The sequence below is a fragment of the Plutella xylostella genome, chromosome 10, assembly GCF_932276165.1.
Source record: "Plutella xylostella chromosome 10, ilPluXylo3.1, whole genome shotgun sequence".
In the NCBI taxonomy this organism is placed as follows: Eukaryota; Metazoa; Arthropoda; class Insecta; order Lepidoptera; family Plutellidae; genus Plutella; species Plutella xylostella.
The window spans coordinates 7,356,430-7,374,689 of record NC_063990.1 but is presented as its reverse complement, the minus strand read 5'-3'; the positions used below and the strand labels follow the sequence as shown (position 1 = coordinate 7,374,689).

Below are 18,260 nucleotides of genomic sequence, written 5' to 3'. Positions count from 1 at the left end.
TTTGTTCTCTGTTTACAGCGACATAATATTTAAATTGCGACATAATCCATATAAGATAAGAATCCTACTTCCGAGTTTAATGAAATTACAAAAGCCCGTTCGATTGGCTATCTGAATTATTTGTCCTATTAATGAATTCCTTGGTGTGCGTTCATAAATTTACCATAAGACGCTCACTCAGCCGGCACGAAGATGTACGGGGCTATTGTCAAATACAATTGTCCGACAGGAGGGACGACAGAATAGGAGAATACGAAGAAACTCATTACGATCTCAACGGGAAAACTCACATCAAGTGGGATAGAATCTAATTTTAAATCGTTTTGTTAAATGCATTATTCAATTATGTTTGTGAATGATACTCTGCTTAGAATATTATTATAATTTACATTCATTGTATCTAAAAAGCTCACGTCAGTTTGAGTAAATTTGAAATTTTCATTGTAAATTCATTGTTTATCGCTTTGACAGCTGCGTCGGGTGGATGACGTATCGGTGTTCTGACGTTCGACGCGTGACGTCATGACGTGCCTCGCGTGTGAATCGAGATCCTATTATTACTATGTCATAACACTCATAACAAAACCTACCTACTACATATGTTTCAAAACGATTCGACTATCGACTTTTTCATTAACAAAGGGAGCTTTGAAGCGGCGTAAAAGATCCAAAAACCATACATACACAAGAGCAATGAAAAAATGTGTCATACAATAATATGGAACGTCCAAGGCATTGCACGTGACTTAAAGTACCTTTACAATTTCTTAAAAACATTAACAAAAGAGCAGATTTTTTTATAATCTAATACCATAGGTGCAAATGCAGCAGCCCTGCTCATCGCACAGAGTCTATAGACAAGACAGAGAGCCCTCACCCGGCGCGGGGGCTCCGGTCGGGGGCTGCGGGGGCTCCGGTCCCGCGACTACGTTATTAGAAAGTCTTGACGTGAGGCGTTGCGCGCTCACGTCACTCCGGGACCAGGCGGACAGAGGGTGGGAGAAGAGAAGTGTTGTTGTTTACAATAGAATAGAATATACCTCAGTGCTATAGAAGACTTTTTACTAACTTTTTAAAGGGTTTTTAATCCAGGGTCTCAGACTACTCACTATATGCCAAATTTCATAAAAAAATACTCCAGCAGTTTTTTTGCTAATAAACATCCCTTCAGCCAGACTTACGTTACGATTACAATTACTACTTTAACTTTTACTTTACGAAATATTACGATTACTACTTTACTAGTTTAATGAAAAGTAAATAACCCACAGCAGTAGCTGCTAAATCTCATATATAATTATAATAATAATAATAATATTATATCACATCCACTCCTTCCCCTGTCCCGCGCATGTCAGCGTGTGACGTGACATGCCCGCGGTATTAGATTTGCATCGCGTCTAGAGCGCATCTAGTCTTCAAGATATTTTAGTGCGTGAAATGTGTCTAGAAGTCTGGATAGATCTGATTTAGTGCCGCGAAAACATCGCCGAGTGCCTGTCTCATGCGCGATGGATGTGCGAATGTGCACAGATATTTGATACTCGAGAAGCTGATGGGATGTGAGAGTTATTAGTAGTGAAGTTTGCGAATGATTTGCGGGATTTCAAATTTACCTGTCGACAAATTGTAAACTTTTTTAGGCAGGTATGTCTTTTGCTATAAGGTTACAATACATATTAAATAGTTTATTTATGTAGCTGGTAGGTACAAAATATCAATTGATACATCTATCCACCACCCAAGAGACATCACGAAGACATGCTAATTTCGAAATCAGCAGCTTCCCCAACACCAATCCAACAATCACCGAACAACAATAAAACAACAATCGACTCGACATCCCAATTCCGCAGCACTTAGCAATCCTGGTGCTGTTTGAAGGCGACACTCGTCCCAACACGTCTTGCGCTAGACGAACGCGTTCAATTATTCAGACGACATGCAGGCGACATGGCTGTCCCAGGGCGCTATTTTAGCGAGCCTGTTCCGGAATATGGATTTAGAACGTCGATCGGACAGGATCGGGTAGGATACAGAGACACGGTGGCTCGGTATTGTTAGCTAATCGACTTGTTTGCGCACGGCTCGGGCTCGGGGGCAGATGAAAGCAGTGAAATGCATTTATCGCGTATGTACAAGGGATGGGTGTTCAATTTCGGAGTTCATCCTTTAAGTGGTTAATTAGGTAAAATTTAAGTTGGAGAAACAAAACCTAATATGTTACGTACACAATACGTCGTATTTTTTGTGTTTAGTAACCGATAAAATTATTTGTAAAGTCAAAAGCATTTAAAAGTCAAAATATCTAAAGAACTTTATAATTAGCACTCTTTGCTCTACAGCAGAACTTAATTTAATGTCGAGATTCGTTTAAATAAATATAAATCTATTAGCCGTATTTCCGTCTCACGCATCCCTCCTTAAGTAGGTAGTCCAAAAGCCCATCCCTTGCTAATTCCGTGTGCGTAGTGCGAATTGTCCTTAGCGAGACCAATTTAGCCAGGTCCTAAGTGCCCAGGATCCAGGAGCTGCTGTCAGCAGGGCAATTAGCCAGAAATAAGACATTTCTGTGCCGCATGTAGCTCACTTCACTGGCCACTCGTTAATAATACAGCGTCACGTCTGTCAACAACGCTGCTTGTGTTCAGTGGCGCGAGCACAGGATTCGATACTATTTTCGAAACTACACGAAGGGTCACTTTTACCAAACGCTAAACGTATATAAAATAGTATTTAAATCAAATTTTAAATACATTTTGTACTAACTGACAGACGTATGACAGGCTACTAAATACGTTTAGCGTTTGGTGAAATTCCACCTAACAAGGAAAAAACAAATGTCACTTATAGAACTAACTTTGCCTTACATTTTGACAGTGACAGTTGACGATACGCAACGTAAACGGAGGTTTCGAATCTTATGATCGCCACACTGAGTGCGGCGCCGGAGTGATGTTCGGATGGATCTAATTTGTGCGCTGCTGAGGCTTAAAATAGTGGCCGGCTGAGGCTCCAATTTGTCCCTGAGAGCCTGGTGATTCGAAGATGTTCCGACTAAATGTACCTTCCATTAGGACAGGACTGTTTGCTGATGATCACTGGGAGAAAGGTATATAGGTTCCAGTGGTACCTACTGTTGTTTTGCGTTATTTATAATATAACACCATTACATATTACGTATTTTTCGCTGTTTACATCATAGTCAATTTCGCTAATAGATAATAGTAATTTTTTTTAATGTAGTTGAGACTTCATACGTAAATGACATATAGTAGATATAGCTACTTCACCATTAATTTTTTTATTTTTTTTAAAAACCAATGCTTGTGTTGAAAATGCTCCAATCTACAACCTGTCTATTTACCAAACACAACGTGATACAATTCTAATCCACACCATACTAAATTATGCTCGTACGCCTCATAACTCTATGCGTCAATGAAGTTGTCAGTGGAACATGCAGCTGGCTCGCTCACTCACGCCGGAATGACCTGCTGATTGAAAGGGACGGATGGATGCGAACATGATGGGTGGTTTCGAAGAATCGCTATTAGTGGGTTTGAAAGTTTCTAATTATGAAGAGACTGCACGGTGAAAGATCGATATTTGTAGAACGAGTTAATTTTGTTCAAATTATTTAAAAAGTCAGACAGGTCAAGCTAGTCACACTTTTACTGTTGTTTAAGGGTAAAAATTATAAATTCCACTTACATTGGTCCTCCAACGTTCATTCCATATCTATCACAGGTCGATAATCTGAAAAAGAAAAATTATATTTATATAATATTTTTCCATCATTAAACCTTTTTGTTTTAAAACAGATTTGTAACACACAGCCGATAATACTACACTAGACTGACAAGACATGGTACTCCTTCAAGGCTGCCGGTTTTTTTACATAATATCCCCGCTTGGCATAATCATATAGGTACCATCACTATTTAACATCCAACACCAGACACACCTTATTGTCCTCGTCGGGATTCAACCCGGGAACCTCGGCAAGAGTCAGCGTGACCAACCGCTGTGCCATCTGATCATCATAATGTTACGTATCTAATGAAGTATTAACTGATCATAATCTGCTCATGTAAAAGCCGTGTTCGACCGTAAAGCGATCAGCATAAATGAAGATAACTAGTTACAACTTTGTTTAGACTCGCATACATCAGTTTGGTGAAACAATTTTATAAATAGCCCTTCAGTTCACTGCGGCTGAGCAGGAATCAACTTAGTGTAGCAGGTACCAGCGCTTCTCAAATTGTTACAGTGTAAAATACACAATTATACATTTAAAATCAATGAGTCAATCTTGGGCGCCAACAAATTACTAAAATATAATCATAGCAGTAACCAAGATAATCTTACTTCATTAGTCGTAATTTATTATATCTTAGGTTATTTAAATTAGTCAAATATTGTAAAAACACCCTTATAATTTCGATTTTATTATTTTTATGCTGTAGTATTCCGCTGTATTTAGCTGTCATACCATAAATCATAGTGTATTATCCTTACATCTTTCGATGTGAATGAATTTGAGCTACAGTTTGAGAAGGCGGCGGCGGCGGGCGTGCCGGTACTCTCATACATTACTTAGCGGGATTTACTTGAGAATCGCGTGATAATTGTCAATAACACTGCGATGTTGGGCGTGACGCACAGACAGACAGACTGTAACAGCCTCGAGTCTGCTAAACGTAAGCAACTATGTGGCGGATAAGGCGAAGCGAAGCAAGACGGGAAAGCTAGTAAAATTATGAAATTATTTTTTATCGCATATAATTAAATTTTTGAACATACACTAGAGTTGGGCTTGGCTGAAGATCTAGCTGAGAAAATTAAAAATAGGAATTGAATTACAAACAAAATTAGAACTCAACCTAAGCAACAATGCCAACATCATCCTATCTTCACATGGCACCACAAAATATTCCATACCTACAGCTACTGTAAAGCTATATTATTATTATCATTTAATAAGTCGCACTTAGTAAATCTTTTATGGTGGCAGGTCAGAAATAGCAGACTGGTCCCCCTGAACTGTATTGTAGGGTTGGAGTTGCAGACATGAGCCGTCTATGTCGGCTGTTGTTGCATAATGTGCCCGGGGTTTATGTTGTTGCGAATTGGAAATTATATATTTTTTTACATATAGGTACTTCATGGCATAATGTTGACTCATACTCAAAGCTCCAGGGTCGAGACGACAATTATTTTCTTGAAAGAATTGGGTTCAATTTTATGGGTTCGACTGGATGACCTTACATTTATTTATTTTATTTATTTAATTATTTATTGCACAAATATATCATAAATGCACAAAAGGTGGGCTTAATGCTAAGAGCATTTTCTACCAGCCAACCTACAGGAGGTACAGGAAAAATGGTACATGTATTTGGTAGCGGCTGGGAGCACGCAAGTGTCTTTTTACTGTTCATCATCATTCATAGCTTCATAAATTGGTATACTAAAAACTCTTCTCATCAGATCATAGAGCTCTTGTGTAGTTAATCGTCCCCACGGAAGATAATCAGTTGTTATAGCCGCTATACTGAGACCTTTCTATATAATCTATGGCTCGGAGGTTGAGTTATGCGTTTCTACGAATGCTATGCACTAAATGTCTTCTCTATAACGTGTGTTTGGAAGTTGCAGTACATTGATGGCGGCTTTCTATTTTTGCTAGATAATTTTGAACTAGGTAAGTACTTAGTTAAAATTACTTAATTGTTTTCTTTTTAATCTGAATAAGAATACTAACCTAAATACTTTACGTCCATGATAAAATTTAACGGTTTTAAACAAAATTTATCAAACTATTAGTTATACCTACACACAAAGCTTAAACGTTTCTACTGACTAACTTATTCAAATAAACCAATCAAAAATATAATACTTTTTTCTTAAATTGCTATAGTTTGACATCTAAGAGCCATTTTATGGCAAATACGATTGTACGGTATTACCTCGCATACGCAGGCGTTCACAGAGACTGTACCTCCTTTACACAATGTTATAGTAAATGTCTGCGCTTTAGTATTAATGCGAAATAGCCTTTGTCTGCACCTCGACGGCCGAATTAATCAATCGAACGATACTTATTACTATACCGTTTTACGGTTATACGAACTCGTAAATTTACAGTTTTATTAGTTAGGTAGCTTAAAAGCAGGTACTTTAATACCTCCTAAATTTAAACTCAACTAAATCTGACGTACTGACGGAGAATAAGCGGGTAATTAAAATATACACTGCGATTTTTCAAAGCAGTAGTACAAGAGGTGTTCAAAAAGTCAACCCATTTGGCTAACTATATTTCTTTTGCAAGTGTATGAATGGAGCAAGGATGGATTTTTCGATTTACGATTTCAGTGATGGTTCTATGTACATAATAATTATATTATGATACTTGCTGAGTATCTCGGGTATATTAACCCAAAAACATTAACATTCCTCATAAAATTTCACATCGAAAAGGAATAACATTTTGTGTAATTTTAACTTATAAAAATTTATGGATCATGATCAGATAGGACATACCCAGACTCTATTCTCGAGACTTTATTTGCTTTAGCAGTATTTACAGCCAACTGCGCTACACATTTTTCAATAAGCCATAACTCATCGGCAGTCGAACAAGTGACTAATTAAAGTTTAAAAGTTGATTGCAAATATTAAATTAATTTTTACTCGGGCGGCCAATCGTAAAGGTTCGGTAATGTTCCGACAGAGCGGCGCCACTGTGTGTCATAATTATTATGGAAAATGCTTAAAGCCTTAAGTCGTTATTATCGTCTGTCAATTATTTGAAATGAAATATGAAGTCCTTATTAGCGTTTTTAAGACTTTTAAAAGATTTTTTACCATTATGCATCGGCATCGTACATTAGCAATCAACAATGCGAAAGCTTTGCTTGGCTGTCAAGTCTGACATAATACTGGTATGTATCTGACACATGTGTTGTATGTGTCCATTCCAAAAATACCACCTAAACAAAAAAGGTAAGTATACTAGTTAAATGTTTATGTTACCTGAATCAATCGCATAATAAGCTTCATCTGCAATTAACTATTCCAATTCAGATCCGTTCAATTAGTCGCTTACAAATAAAACAAAAAACCTTAATCGTGATTCTCCTATCGTTAATAACAATAGATGAATTTGTTGGTATCGGTCGATTGGTTTACAATTCCGATTGAGATTTCCTTGTGTATCAAGACAAGAGGGTAACAAAAGAGTTTTCGTATCGAATCACACAATTAATGTAAGATGTGATCGTCTGTCGGTCTCTTTGTCGGCTCGTGTCATTCAAGTGGTGTGTTCCGAGTGCACCCGTGAGATTGGACCTTCGTTATTTTGTTAATATGTACTTTTTATCACCTTTAGCGAATCATTCGTCGTCTGCTGGACGTGAGTGCCAAAATACTCTGGCCTTCATTAGCAGACAACTTGACAACAAAACCCCACATCATTCTACCAAATAATAAACAGGAAAGTTCAATACATTGTGAATGAAGGAATGTGAAATAATCAGACGGACTTTTATCGCTTAATGATCCAGTTCTTTGTATTGATGAATAAAATTATAGGTTGTGCCAAGATTCACAATTTGATTTAGATCGCAAAATATACTAATGTATATTTGCATCCAAAATTTAGTTTATGATAATTATCTGCGACAAATAAATATGCCTATTTATTTATGTAGCCATAATTTTTAAATATCGTTTAATGACCTGCAGATTATGTTTTAATTTATTGTTGATTCAGTTTATTAAAAATGCATAAACCTCTAGATTCCTAAGTAATTAAAGGAACCAGTTTTTGTTTATAAGCAGTTAGCAGTCTCAACTATTACTATGCTAAAAGTTTTCTATGAAAATATTAAGATAGCTATAAATTAATATTCCTATCTCGCTGGAATAAAACAAACAATGACATACTCAAATCCGGGTCAGCCAGCAGATAGCTATATCAAAAAATATTTTTTAGACATTTAAAATTTGAACACAATATTTTAATACTTAGTGGGTACCTAATATTCTGATGCGCTATTACTTCAATATTGCAAACGGTGTTATTAAGCTAGCCTTTTTCGTTAAGGAGTAATTTGATTCCATGCCACTGTAACTTTTTCATTGCATGACCGTACTGTAACCGTGTAGACAGTTGAAAATCTTCTCCACACATTCACATCCGAGAGTTGAAACAGGGCTCAAACGCGGGCCCAGCGCGTCCAGCACCACAGACGTCCGGGACAAGCGTCGTCGACTCAAAGGAATTAGAATGATGGACGCGTCATGATTGCGCAGTTTTTTTGTACCTGACGTCCCGACAGATAGCGCTATGATACGACGGCAATAGATGCGGCTGACTTGTTTAAAAGTTCCGAGATTGGGAATTATGGCAGAATATAGGGTACAATAAAGGAACTTAAGATTACCTGTTTAAGTTAGAAATTTTGCCTACGTCTACATATAGGTCATCATACTCATAATAGTTGATGGTTTTTAACACAGTATCGTTTTTAAAAACTGATCGTACTGAGGTCATCTGGTCTAGGTACTTAGGTAATGTGAGCTGATTTTAGTTCATGTCTGTTTCAACAAAATGTGCACATAGACTATGGCTGCTTGCGAAAGTGCATATCTTCGCGATTTACATTCGCATTTGTGATTTTCTTCGTTTAAAGATAAATCTAGCTTCTTTCCTTCATTCCTAAACAGCTACTCGAATAGATCACTAAAATTAAGAGGCAAATCGCAAATCAAGTCTAACATTCAAAAATCACAAGCAACACTTGAGGAGCCCAACAAAAGGGTAGGCCCAGCTTCCACCATCAGTCTTGCACCGGTCCATACTCCATACATCACACTGAGACAACCCCCATTTTCCGGCGAACGATCCTTTCATACAAACAACATCATTTGTTATACGCATTGAGAGTTATTTTTTCTCCTTTTGATGAAAGCTCGTGCTAATAAAATAGCACTTCATCCGTTTTTGTCGATCATCGTCACTTAGGGCTGAGATGTAGGGTGACCACGCGGTCGTAAAATGAAACTACCTAGTAAGTTGCATAAATATTATTAATATCATAAAGATAGTCGAGCTACAGAAATTCTAGTCTCCACCCGAAAATTCACCAATAAAATTCAAAGGGTGATTTTCGCAATAAGATTTTATGATTGCTTCAGAATCTGACCCTATGTGTTTTTGTATAAACCGTTTAAATTCATCAAAATCAACCAATAGTAAGAAATCCAACATGTTATCATTAGTAACTTAGTTTTTAAAGTAAGCTAATTTCCATGTAGCAAATCGATTGCTAGTTTACGTTCAGTTTTAGTGCTAATATTCACAAAACGCCGAAGCATGGTCACCCTAACATTCAACAGGGTCGGCGTATCCGCAAGTCACCTCACTTCGACAACAGACTCACACTCACACACACACACAGCATTCACTACTGAAAATAAGCGCAAAATCAACATCCACCGATCATAACACGTCATGAGAAGATGCTGGAATGAGACTTCTGTATAAGGCAAAGAGATTTTGAATCTGTTAGGTAAGCTTTTTACTCAATATCCTTACAATAGGTACATAATTCAATATTTGGACTTCGTGTCATTTACTTCTCACATTTATTGGTCATAGCAAACATAAACTTGGCGAAGAATGGAGAGGAGTATGCAGAGCTGACCGCCAACCTCCAGTAGTGGAGAGGTAGGTACCTACTAGAAGAAGAAGAAGAAGAAGAAACATACAGTGACAGAAAACCCCTTATGAACTAATTTCTTGCATAAACGCAGGAAATTTCTCTATCACTGGGTAAAGACCAATCCCTTAAAACAGCGTCCTGGATTTCCTAAAACAGGGCCTACAATCAGTTGCTAGATGAATTACAGACGGCGCGGAATGTGCTGACTCACACTTGCTTACACTTCTATTCTATACACACATACGCTTCTGCAACAGATTGCATTGAAATTAAATTCCTTGATAACTAAGACTTAATGAAAGTATATATAGTATGATACGAATAAGGATCTAATCCAGGCAATATAATACATTTTTAAGTATGCTATACTAATTTACGAGTAGCTTCAAATTGTAGTATAAGTAATGAATATCCCGAAATGTTTTATCGTATTACAGGCAGTACATTTTTTATTTAACAGATACTTTTACCAATTTTAAATAATTTAAGTAACATCACAACTTCAAATTGTGTAAGAATGTAGGTACTTACATAAACTTTAAGTAATGAACGGTGCGAACCGATATGTCGCTTTCGGCAACCCTAATGACAGTGCGAATCTAGCGTAGTACATATTTGATCTCTGGCAGAAGCCAGGACAATTTATCAATATGAGTGGCGCAGGGCTGCCAAAAGTTAAAAAGTTAATATTCTCAATATCGATTGTGTTTTGACCAATCAGCAAACGTGCATGTCTGTCATATACCGGGTACTGCGTTTTACCTTGTAAGACATAGGTAATGTTGCAAAAAAAAACGAGTAGAATGTAGATTTCGTGAGTTCACAAATAAAAGCATGAAAGCAATAGAACTAAATGGCTTCTTATAGCCAAAGTCTTACAACTCATATTAATTACACACATAACATTTAAACACTTCATGAACACATTTAAAAATGCTAAACCGGCAATAAATCTGTCAAAATCTTGTACATTCAAAAAATAAAATAAAATATTTTTTTCAATGCACAAAGCGAATGCTTTAATCCAGACATAGAGCTCAAGTTTAGATAGATAGATAGATAAATTATTTATTTACTTAACACAACACATACACAGGTTACACAGCAAGATTTTTACTATAGTATTGTATCAGATGCTAGCCAACGCACGCAATAATAGATTTTATTTCACTTGTAATAAACACAAAATTGAAATGAAATATAAATTTTCCTATGTTGGTACAAACGTTAATTTACACAGCAATTTAATAACGTTAATCAAGTCAAAGACGATAAGTATCAACGACAGTGTTTTGATAAAGATCTAATATATGATATAAATATTATAATTTTGAGGAGTTATACCGTCGTAAATGTGTGATACACTTACAATTCGAGTTTGACGTGTCTCGTTAAGTTGTAAAATTATTTGTAATAAAAAGAACAACGATCTTCAGCGACCTTCGGCTTGTGTTTGCATGGACGGCTACAGACACCTGTATTTGTCCAGTACACAGCAGATTAGTCCAATCTTTGTAATAACGGTGTTTTTACCATGGTGAAGATAAACTAAGAAAGTCGCTAAATAATATATGCTTCAGTCCTAACGCGGGGGTCAATCAACGGTTCTACACTCACAGTAACTCTCATGTCCATTTAAACAAGTACCTTTGTTCTATAAAAATATGCAGTATAGAATAGATAACGTATCCACCCCCAGGACAAACAGTTGATTCCGTATAAGAATAAAGATAAATAAATAAGAAAGATAGATCAGTTTTTGATAAATATATAAACGATACACACAAACTCGTGTGAGTAGATAAAAATAAAATATTATTATATTGTAGTATGTATTATCAGATAAACGTTTAGTTACACCATCCTGTGAACACAGATGCAGTAAAAAAGCAGTAAATTCGACATTTATATAAATGTAAGTAAATATTGTAATTATATCTCTATAAATTCGTGTACGAAACTTGATTCTCAAGAATGAGTGTTAAAGTATTAAAATATCGGATTAGATCGTAAATTAGACTCTATCTTATAATTTTATCAAAGTGTTTTAAACATGAAAGGCTACTAGATTTCCTATTTAACATAGCTATAGCTACTAATACCAATTCGTAGTTCAATAGAGACAAAAAAATTATTTGGTTTTTTAGGTTATGGTTTTAGTAGATATACAAAGTGATGCTGAAACTAAGACATGGTTTGGTACAGGTTTTTTATTTTTATTTTATAGGAAAGTTTTAAAAACTTCCACTTTAGTCTCATTCGACAGTTTCAAATGAAACGTTTATTTTATCATAATATTCATAATTATCTAATCTTTCCATGTTCGAGCCAATAAATTGTCTTTTTATGACAGACATAACTTTAATATTTTAAGAAGCAGATATGCAAATTGTGTCAGTATTAAATGGGAACAGTTAAACATAACTCATGTCAGAGGGTACAACCTAATACGGAATAGTATAAAATTAAACCGATTCTAAACGTCCGGTAGTTATGTATTAATATTTATATTTGAGGGGTATAACTGTGGAAAACAAGTTTTCTACGCGACTGTATTGTAAGTGAAATTAATTGTTAGAAAAATTGTTACTCATATTATGCCTACCGTTAACCTCCAGTTACCATTTATCATGAAGGGTCAGAAGTATGATATGCAATGAAATTTTAATAATAACGTTATTTATGTGCACAAGACAATATTTTGATAACATAATAAATTATAATCAGAAATATAAACTCATAATAATTCACTTCAAACATGTCTCCATTCTGTACACAAAGCACCGCAGAATAATCTTTGCCAACCATGCGCGAGTTAGAAAACAAAAGACAGTATAATAAACAATAACAGTGACCCATTTCTTATCCGCTCAATCATTGGATCAATCAATCGTTGATCCAGATTGTCTCGAGTCAGCGTCAGACGTCACTCGCGTTGATCGACAAGACCGTATTACGATCAAACGGACAGAATAATTGGATATAATTACCTTGCATTTTTATTGATTAGAATAGTTCGCCGGCGGAGATGGAGGCGTATAAATAGAACGTGTTTTATATTTTTAGTTTAGTTTATAAATTTATACAGCTTTAGGTTGTGGGACCTACTTTACTTCATCTCACTTTGAATTAGTCAATTACTTCTAGATAATATACCTAATTACTTACGGTACACTGCTACCTATGCATATAAGAATAGAATAGAATACTATTTATTTGGCACCATTAAAGAAAACATTATAATTATGACAACTTATAAATTAAATAGTACAAAAAGGCGTTTTTATTGCTTAAAGCAATCTCTACCAAACAACCTTTGGATGGAAAAGACAACGTATACTACTTAAACAGTACATACTATAAGACTAAATAGATTTATTAAATATACATAAGTATACCTTCTTCCTATTTTACTACAACTCCCTGCTTAATATGTTTAAATTTTCCATAGTAAACAAGTTTACAAATGTACTTTGTTAAGTACCTAAGTACTTACTTTTTTCAAAATTAAATCATGCTCGCGTGCCAACTTAAGTGTTTTTCGAAATCCACTGAGTTGTAAAACGGTTTTATCGTTATATTGAATTTCACTTATCTTTGAATGTAGGCAAGCCTTACTTGTATATTTATATAGTTTTAGCATGAGTGGTCAATAAACATTACGTCTTGGATGAACTAGAACCAGAACATCAGTCTTCATTCGATGTATTAGAAAATAATTAAGGCTTATTAGAATCCGTAATAAATATAAATCTGTAATAAAAGGGAACAATAGATTAATAATTAAATATCTCTGATTAGATACAGGCATATAAATTCATATGCTATCTTATGGAAATAACAATGTCAACCTATAAAGTAATAAGAAATGTTATTTAGGTTAGTAGGAGGGTATATTTACTTTCCATAAAACCAGTAAATAGTGTTTGAATATCTTCTAGGGAAAACCATCCATTTAATTTCTAACGTAATCACATAGTACAATAACTTGAGTGAGCATTAATATTCAAAGTTATAAAGTCGTCAATCACTATTCAAGAAAAAATAATATAAATCAATAGGCATGCAATCTAATTATTGGCAATAAAGTGTGATAATCTAAACACAATAACTGTAGTTTAACAGCTTATAATTAAATTATCAATCAGAGAGTCATAAAATGACATAATCAGAAAGATAATTATTGGCAAACATAAAATATGTGTTGTAATTAGAATTATAAACTCAAAAACTAAAGAGCTAAATTTAAAAAAAAACACTATTAGAAATCTACATTGACGGAATTCCCACGGGCAACCACTTATTATAATATCTGAATCTATGAAGGCTGAAGGTTTACCAGAACTTAATTACCAGAAAATTTTCATGTTTTTTGTCAGAATTTATTCGTTGCAATAGCTGTATGAATTCAGATGAAGTTCTTACCTGCAGGTGCTCCTAGCAGTATGTTTAAATAAATAAATAAATATGTGGGGACATCTCACACATGGCCATCCGACCCCAAGCGAGGCAGAACCTGTGTTATGGGTGTCGGACAGCTGATATATCTACACAAATACATAGATACCTACTAAATATAAATATCAACACCCAAAACCCGAGTACAAATATCTGTCTTTAAACAAATATCTGCCCCAGCCGGGAATCGAACCCGGGACCTTCGGCATAGCAGTCAGGGCCACTAACCACTACGCCATTCGACCGTCGATTAAAAGATGTTAAGTAGTAGTCTAAAGTAGTAGTGATCCACAAAAAAAAAATATTTTTTTTTGAGACAGAGACAATTAACTTTTCATACATTGAAACCTAACCCTAAAGTGCAGAAGGTACTGTAAAATGTTTTTTTTTTATAATAATATTATGTTATACAAAAAAACTCAGCAAACAACTCTACAAAGAAACACTATTAACACTCACGTGCAGAGCGGCATCACGCGAATCCATTGAACCGAAACTTCGAATGCATAAAAAGGTTAAAATTCCATACTTTACCAATATGGGTGTATAGGAATACTTTTTTAAATATTATAAACTTCTAGACCGTATTGAAATAATAGAGCAGGTTGAAAAATGACTTTGAAACACACGAGTTTCAACTCTTTGGGTCAGTCAGTTTTGTGTGTCGACATTTTGTATCAATGTATAATTCCTAATAATGCACAAAAATCAACACTCAGAGGCAATATCCACATTCTTCACAAGTCATTAACCCCCCTCCCCCTCTATCGCCTAGGCCCCGCGGGAAGGGGGCGCTTGTAATTAACTAAGGGCCATAAATTGACCGTAACTGTCATATCATATTGATTTAGCCCCGCGAGCGTTTGGTGTACGCCTGTTTACTTACAAGGGTCACAGAGAAGCAGCCATTTTGAAAAAAAACATTGAGAAGATTCGGTAAGTTCAAAATGGAATGCGATTTTGTGCGTCACTCGTATCTCGTAACGCAAGGGTTAATAGTGTAGGGTGACTATGTAATATGAAGTGTATTGTTTTTTTACTGTAGGACAAAAATATAAATTCATTTCAACGATAGATAACTATCTAAGACTATTACTTTATCCTAGTTGAGTACATAATACAGGGCAGTTTAGTTATTGATATTGCTAAGTGATCTCGAATATTATTATAATTAAGTATACTTCATATTTATAAAATATATATTTTACTCATTTATAAATTGTCATTAAGGACATCGTGTATAAATTACACGTTGTTTTGCATTTGAACAATATTTAACCCTATACCTTTAACTTTCACTGAAACAATTATTCTTTAGCCGAGTATCATTCAAGTAGTAGTATCCTGAACTACTTACTAAAGTTTGTATTCCTTTCTGGTTCCCGCGTCAGCGACCGGCCGACGACAGCATTATTGCCGGGCGCGCTCGAGTGAGCCCTGTCAAAACAACACTAACTAGCGAAATCAAGAAACATTTGGCCGACGGATGATAGAAAACAAACATACACTTAAATTATCGATCCGAAAACACAAGCCACTGGTTTACGAACGATCCGTGAGATCAAAGTCGTTAGATCAATGTATCCGGCGTCTGTACACGGAGCGAGTTACTGGTGCCAGTAAAGTTGCTTCTGTTGGTAGCATGGAAGTGGCAAGCTGACGGTATGAAAAAAAAGCGTGACTCTTTATTAATTTATTTTGTTATACCTACTGGTTCGTCGATTAAGTTATTTAAATGTAATTTGTAGTAACTGTCCCTTAACAATAACTAAGTTAAGAAATAGGTTTCTTTTCTATAAAAATATTATAGGTAGGTATTTTACTTATGTTCTTCCAACAGGCAGATTGTGGCGTGACTCACCGTAGTAGTAGTGGCTTATACAACTTTGTATACTTTTAATTTTTGAATGGAATACGAACCGTAGTTTTGTACTTTTGACGTTCGATCAAACAATTCGTTCTTTATTGCATTGTTGGATTGATCAGAATACTTTGTACGTACATCAAATAGAACTTCCAATATTCAATTGTACTTTCCGATCAAAGCTCTGGTCTTAACACCTAATTCAAATAGTCAGGCAATAATTTTCAAACTTTATGGCATTCCTTATTTTTCATTTGAATTCACCTCAATCCTATTTTGGGAATCAAAACTTACAATTTATCAGCAACAAAAGAACAAGTTTAAGATAGATGGTTTTGGTATTTGTTACTTTTATAAAATCCACGCTCTCCTCAGCAACAGATCAAATAAATCGTGATACGTGTCAATTAACTCACGTTAATGTAGAATTTATGTAAATGGCCGGCTGACGGACATAGTGGTCTTAGACAAAAAGAGATGTTTGACCGAGGCCCAGTCCCCGCCACATAAATAACACAAATTTAGATAAATATGTTCTGTAGGTAGGAGTAGTTTACAGAAAAAAACTTATATAATTTAAGGTAAGAAATAAGTTTTCCAGACATGTATTACCGAATATGTAATGTTAAATAAATAAGATTACTTAAATACAGTGTCTCTACTTCCATGTTACTTATATTTGCCTCATAAAAAATCAATTTACACATACTTAATTATAGTCTAGATGAGGTCTTTTATTGAACCTTCACATAAATATGTACTTTTTATTTATTTATACACAAGAGGAGAAACAACAAATCCATAAAGAACTAAAAGAAGTTTTAACAAATAGATAATAGATCAAAATGGAAAAGCCGAAGCCCTCATTGAAATATTGTAAACCAGTCTCAATGAATTAGAATCAACATGGCAACTTGTCGAATAAAAATAAATATTACAGTAGAAATAAAGATGGCGTCTGATTTATCGTGTTAATGACATTGTACCTCTCTGCGCGGGCGCATACCCACCGACTGCCGCCATTTTGTTTTATTAATTACCCGCTCTGTCATTAAATCAGTCACAAATTGATGAAATATATTAAACAGCGTGTCACCTTTAACTTTGTTTTAGGATGATTCAGGTTAAAAACAGATCAAGATAATGAAATATTATAATTGGACCATTTAATGGAGTTTTGGAATATAAATTGTCTATTTTTTATTATGTGTATCAATGTATTGACATAAAAACTGAGACATAGTACCTAATAAATACATAAAAAATATTCAACAAAACACCTCTTATGAATGTAACTTTCAACATGAATTTTGGGACATAATTTTAATAAGTATTATTTTGTCACATACAATAAAACAAAACATTTCAATTGTAGTAACTAAATGACACTTGGTGCTAAATTCTAATACAATACTAGGTAGGTATGTATAATGCCGAGAAGGTCTTTTGACCATGTTGGAATTTATTGTTGAAGTGACAAATATAATGTAAACCATGTGTCGTAGCAGCTGTTCCTCAGGCTGTTTGTCATCGAGGATAGCTGACTGGAAATTCAAATTACATGTTTTATAATTTATAATACAATTCATATTATTTATAATACAATTCATATTAAGTATATTATTATTAGTAAAGTTATGAAATTATGTACTCACCTACTTATTTAACGCATATTATTAGTAGGTATTGGTACTTAATTAACTAAAAAATAAACATACTAATTATAATTATCCTTTATTAATTTTCTTGTTTTAAATTTGATTAATTATTTTCATATGGACAAATTGCAAAATGCAATACCAAATCATACAAATAAAATAAAGCAATTTTAGTGCAACAACAAAAAATCCGTTTTGCAGGCTAAAACACCAAACAAAGGAATCAATAATGAGCCAGTAATGACACCTAATCTTATTTTCAAAACTCAATGCCACCCTATCGCATAGATAGATTCTATTTTCAAAATGTCTCCTTGTGTTGCGCCAACCCCCGGCCACGCCCCGCCCCCCGCCTCGGCCGCGCCGCAGACGTTTCGGCACTCGACACCTCGATGCCAGCGGTGCCGATGGCCCGACTACGTTTTTGTTCACTGTATGAAAATTTTGCATTTTGTTTTCGCTTACCCGTTTATTCTTTTGTGGATGCAGTCTTGAAGCATGTTAATAAGAATTATTAAAGTATTAATGTTTTTGATTTTAATATGCAAG

General features: G+C 34.9%; 1 protein-coding gene across 2 annotated transcripts in view; it reads right to left on the bottom strand.

Moving 5' to 3' along the window:
- Window positions 1-18,260, bottom strand: part of LOC105388142 (protein tiptop) — a 184,828-nt gene that overhangs the window by 165,566 nt on the left and 1,002 nt on the right. Inside the window, exons 2-3 of one of the 2 annotated variants that reach the window (XM_011559001.3) lie at window positions 15,547-15,626; window positions 3,715-3,759 (exon numbers count right to left, since the gene is read on the bottom strand). The gene's annotated coding sequence lies outside the window, so the exon portion shown is untranslated. The remainder of the gene's footprint in view (window positions 1-3,714; window positions 3,760-15,546; window positions 15,627-18,260) is intronic. The other variant, XM_011559000.3, reaches the window with a different exon arrangement.